The 5859-nt window shown below is 43.5% G+C and overlaps 1 non-coding gene across 1 annotated transcript; it reads left to right on the top strand.

Moving 5' to 3' along the window:
* The first annotated feature begins 2702 nt into the window (after positions 1-2702).
* On the top strand, positions 2703-2898 carry LOC121376572. The gene has a single exon (XR_005958473.1). It is a non-coding gene; the product is annotated as a U2 spliceosomal RNA (small nuclear RNA).
* The last annotated feature ends 2961 nt before the right edge of the window (positions 2899-5859 follow it).

Genomic DNA, 5859 nt, shown 5'->3' with positions numbered 1-5859 from the left:
ACTCCCTCCAAGTCTCTACAATGGATCACTCCCTTACAAAAGTTAAGGGAGGAATGTGGTGAAACCTCAATTGGCACATTGCATAAGAATTTCAATTTAAGAAGATTCTTACAATGACTCTCATTGGCCCACTCCACCAACAAAGAGCCATTCCGCAGTTTCTTGATTGATTTAAGCTCTCCAGCTAGCCCATGCAAACCCTTTTCAATAGCAAAGGGTGATAATTTCCGCAAGGCCCGATCTTCGGCCCCTGCGCGTGCTGTAACCTCACCGTCGTGCAGGTGTAACATTCTCTTTGAGAATGGCCAATACAGCACAAATTAAAGTTTAGAGTAAAATTCAGTATCCGTAAAATTCTGTGATATTTGTATTTGTATTTTTGCACAGTTCTTTACACTGTTTTTGTTTAAACCTTGAATTTTTATATTGATGTTGATCATCACTTTATTTATTTGCATTACCATAGTTTGACACCCAATTGCCGATGTATTTTTCGTGCTGGGGTGTCGTTAAACATTCATTCATTCATTCATTCATTCATTCCATCTTATGATGATCCGATGACAAGGAACCTTGGCCAGGTTTTGCCAGAAATAACCTTGGACTTTTTAACATTCAAATTCGTAGACTCTTCATCTGAAGATGAAGAGTCCGAAACCTCGGTGTGGACCCGCTTAAGGGCCCCATCTGAAGTAATAACGCTGTTTTTAGCCATAATAAAAGCTCAAATGTTCATCAACCAAGTCCCCACCCACCACGGAGTCCAACAAGGGGACATGATGCTGCGGATAACCAGCAGACATTCATGCCGGGATACATGGTTGATATACTCAGGCAATAAAAGAACAAATCACCTGATTGACCCTAGTCACCGCCCAAAGAGCAACAAATACAAATGGTCAATGAAACAATGTTTGTTCTTGGACAATGTAACAAAACAAAAGTTGCATGCTCTCGAGCTTGGCGTGACCAGCCGATTGATCAGGTCGGGCCTCCCTGACCACCCGTCTGGCTGAACTCCAGGCCAAAGTGGTGTGTTGCCGGAAAACATACCCGCAGATATGCTCCCAACTCAACCACCAGGATCCCATCATCCAGCATTACGGGGTGCACGTCACGGCCAACAAGGTGCCCCAAAAGGGGGTTTGTGCTGTATTGGCCATTCTCAAAGAGAATGTTATACCCCTGCACCACGGTGAGGTTACAGCACACGCAGGGAAGTTTGGCTAAAAGTCGCAGTGTTTCTATTTTTGGTAAAAGTGTATTTTCTAATATAATGGCTTGTAGTAAATTGTGGTACGTAGCTAGTGTTCGCCCTGTTACAGAGCATTATTTAAAACTCTTTGAAAGGGAACTTTTTAATTTTTTGTGGCTGTCTAAGAACGAACCCATTAAACGTGTAGTTGTATATCAGAGTAAGGATAACGGAGGGGTTGGTTTAGTTAATGTTAAGGTTAAAGTTAAAGCTTTGTTATTATCTCATTTACGTTGTTTGATAATTGGGTCGGATGCTAAGTTTGCAACGTACTGGATAGGGTTATCGTTAAGGGATTACAATGAGTCTTTTAAAAATAATTTAATTCCTCATAGTGAGTTTATTCCTTCTTTTTACTTAAAATGTTTAGCTGCATTAAGGGAGTTAGAGGAGTTATGTGATATAGATAATTGGTTTCTTTTAAATACTAGGTCTTTCTATAATATTTTGCTTCATAATGTTGCTCAGTGCCATCCTACGGTTATTGCTTTTCCTCGTATCGATTTTTCCTTAGTTCGGGACAATTTACATAATAAGTGTATTGATCCGATTACTAAAACATTATGTTATAGGCTAATTTATCATTCTTTACCATTAGGATATCAGCTGTTTGTTAGACGAATTTCTCTTTTTAAACATTGTCCCTTATGTAATTTAGTAGTAGAGAGTGCTCAGCATTTATTTTATGATTGTATTTTTGTTCGCCCTCTTAGGGATATTGTATTTAATTGGTTGTTAGATTTAACGAAAGGTAAGGTTAATATTGATTATGAATTAGTCAGGTTTGGGTTACTTCCCCTTAATGGTTCGTCAGTTCGTAGGGATATTGGGTTAATTATATTATCTTATTATAAATATATCGTATGGGTTGTCAGGAACGCAGTTTTATTTGACCGAAAAGTGGTAACTAGTAATCAGTTAGTGCTTAGGTTCTTGTCACATTTAAAAAGTAGGATTAGAGTAGATTTTTTTCGTCTGTCAGATTTTGATTTTGTTAAATTATGGTTAAGTAAGGATTTGTTTTGTCATGTTGATACCGGGTGTAAGTTACGATTTCATATTTGAATTTTTTAGTCGTCATATTGTTATTCTGGTCTCCAATTTGGTCATCTTCACTGGAAGTTGGTAGTAGAGCTTACATTCACTGGTTTTGTTTGTATCTGGTGGTATGTATGGTCGTGTTGATGCGACACTTTTTTGTTATTTCAAATTTGGTATTGTTAAATGGGGAGGAGGGTTTTCTGTCTTAGTGAGTGTTTGTGTGTTGTGTGCGTGTGATAATTACTGTATATATTTAGGGCGGTGTGTGCAGTTTCGGGTTTTTTCATTTGTTTTCACTTTCATTTTCGTTGTATATATAATTTTTCATCCATCATTCATGTTCATTTTCATTCACTTCCTGATTCCTGTGTTTGTTACTTGTTATGTACAGGAATAAATGGGGAGCCTCTTTTTTGGAGGATTTCCTCGAAATATAAAAAAACCCGTATCTGTTCTTATCAGCTTAATATCTGATACGTGCTCCATTGGGGGACATCCATATTAAACTGATTTTTGAAAGGGGGTGAGGTGCCCGGGGCTTGCTCCGCCCTCACCACGGGTTGACCCGGTATTGCAGTACCTCCGGGAATGGCCCACCACTATTTAAAACCCCCAAAAACAGTTGAAATATCCAGCCCTTGCGTTGAGAGCACGGTATATCGGCTCTTAGACACCCCCCCCCTTTCCCCGAGCCTATTTTGGCCAGACCCGCACATCACCTAACAATTGACAAAGAAGAAAAAAGAAACACCTACCCCTCCCGCCCCCCCAAAAAACAAAAAGAAAAAAAAAAAAAAAAAAAAAACCAACCAAAAAAATAAAACGAAAAAAAGAGAAAAACATGGCCTGCAAAATTTCATTCATCGACTGATTCGTTGGTCTTTTTTCGCTGTTGTGTAGCCGGTGAGCAGGTTGATGTTGTGAAAGCTCCCGCTTTATTAGTAAATTATTAACATATAACTTAACCTTGTTTACTATAATTAACTCAGTTAATTTATTAATTAACTGTTCTACACCCGAGCAGACGAAGAAAATCGTAAGTAAGTTTGTTGTGCCTTTTTGCGCACTCTAATTAGCTACCGGGGCTATAATAATTTTCGTTACCACGTGGCTAAACTGTGTCCTGATATTGCCAGATATTTAAGCTCAGTCTCACACGTGTTATTAACCGCCGCATGACCAACCCAGTTGATAGTGCTTTTCTAGTTATGTCACAAAATTTGGAAAGTCTGGCGAGCGAAATAATAACCGAAATGTCTAATCGCTCGTCGTCCACTTTTAGCAATACATCCCTTCCAAGTTTGGTGGGACAGCAACTGGCTTGGGACTCGTCCGCGCATACGCATCTAACGCCGAAAGCGTCAACTCCGTCCAAGCGCGCCAGGCACGATACTCCACTCCCCGGGGGAGGCCTCTCTATCCTGGTGGATAAATATGTATTGGAGAGGTCGGCCCGGGGGGGGGGGGGGGGGGAGGAAAACTTACTTGAATCCGATGATGAGAGTTTAGATAGAGGACTCGCCTGTGATATGTTACATTTCTAACACAGCTTCAGATGATAATAACAAATCCACCCCCACCCCCACTCCACAAGAAGAAGTGGTAATGATTAATTGTTCAGGGGGTGAGATGATTGATAAAATAAAATAAAATAAATAAAAATGTGTCTGTGTTATCCTTGAATAAGGACGGCGAGGTAAGCGCCTCTCTATCAACATCCGGTGTCTCCTCAACAAATTCGGCATATGCAAGGTCTCCGACCCCACCCCCGGGAGTACCGGTGGGTATTACTCGAAAGAGGAAAGCAATGCCGATACCAAATGATGATGAGGAGACAGAAAAATATATGGATAAAGGTGAGTCTAAATTAGATGGGACAAATTTAGAATATCCCATTCCAACACCAACTCGTTCGCGCCCCTCTAAATTAACTAGAAGGAAATCGAAACAAGAAAGTAACGAAATTCCGGGGTTGAGGAGGGTCTTTTTCAATGATTTGGATCCGACCCTCTATGGGTTACAATTTTTACAAAGGTCTATAACGGAAATGCAACAGAGTTCTACATCAAGGGCCTTCAAAAATTCAGTGTTTTTCTACTCGCGGGTATTCGGCGGAGCATGCTTTGTCCGAACCCAGTTTGACGCCCCCTTTGCGGCCCTGGGGCCTACCATGAAAATAAGACCCTTCCCTGACAGCGCGGACGAAGTGGTGGTTATCTTTAAAAGTTGTCATAAAGAGCCCAATGGGGGGGGGGGGGGGGGACAAATGATAATATCTATAACGACCTGTCGGTGGACAGCTACATAGAGACTTTTGGACCCGGCCCTAGCCAGCCCTTGGCTTTGGCTGAGTCCATACATGAAAGTATAAACATTAGTATCAGCCCCCGGTTCAAGGCCACCGTCTCAGAAAGAGTTGAGATAGGAGTCGAATCGGGGATTCAAATCGCTGAAAATAATGTACGAGCCGGTCGTAAGGTGTGCTACGACGTCCGCGCTCGTTCAAATCTTAGCGATTTCGATTCCTTTTGCCAAAATGATGGTAAAACTGCACGTAGGCAACTGGCGACTGCAGTTAGCGACACGAGGTCGCGGAACTCCACGCAGCGGGCTTCGGGGTTATCCGGTAATGAGTCGGGGAAAGCGTACAGTACGTCAAGAACCGACGAACCGGGTAACATACCGAATACCCCCCTCCCCCCCGGCAGTGGGGGTGGGCTTCTGGAGGGATGAGGTTGTTACTTTCCATCCCCGCGACCAGTCGATCGATGGGTTCACGGAAGTGATACCAAAAAAGAGGAAACGCCGGTTTGCGAACTCGCCGGACTCCAATTATGCGGAATCTCCCACGGCGGGAGAATTCTTAATAAGTAAAAAACAAGAACCACCCCCCGGCACCAAGAGAACAAAATCAAATAAAGGGAGGGTGGTTCTTCCGTCCACTAGGGCAAACACCAGTTTGCCCACCCACTTAAACTCTTCGGGTATGGAGGTGGACCCCGCCAGGGGCAGACGGGGGCCGTGCCCCCCCCCCTTTTTATAAACAAATTCGACCAGTGAGAGAGGGGGGCGCCCAAACTCAAATAAACTCTCAGCCAAATCTGGAACCATATGAACTGGTAACAAGGGGAGGCTCAGTGCAGAGGGGTGGAGGAGGTAATCCACCCCCTCGCTACGTAGACTCATCAAAACAGACCTAAGAGGCGCAAATGGCCCGGCCCTCTTCTCATCGGTCAGGACGGACAATCCGGATATCCCGATCTCAAATGTAACAGTTTGGGGCAATGGATACCTGGATGTCCTCTTGGCCGGACCCTCGGCGGCGGAAACCATACGGGTAAAGGGGGTGGAACACTGTCTGCACCCATACCAAGCTAAACCGATAAAATGCGCCAGATGCCAGAAGTGGGGTCATTTAACAAAAAAATGTAGGGCGACCAGGGAATTCCCGGTCTGTTTTAGGTGTGGGGCCGCCCATCCTAGGAGATCCCCAGACAACCCATGTACAAGACCGATATCTTGTGCAAATTGCAGGGGGGCTCACTGCACCCATGACAAGGGGT

The sequence above is a fragment of the Gigantopelta aegis genome, chromosome 6 (assembly GCF_016097555.1).
Source record: "Gigantopelta aegis isolate Gae_Host chromosome 6, Gae_host_genome, whole genome shotgun sequence".
Taxonomy (NCBI): domain Eukaryota; kingdom Metazoa; phylum Mollusca; class Gastropoda; order Neomphalida; family Peltospiridae; genus Gigantopelta; species Gigantopelta aegis.
Note: the sequence above shows the minus strand (reverse complement) of the source record. Positions and strands in the feature narration are given on the sequence as shown.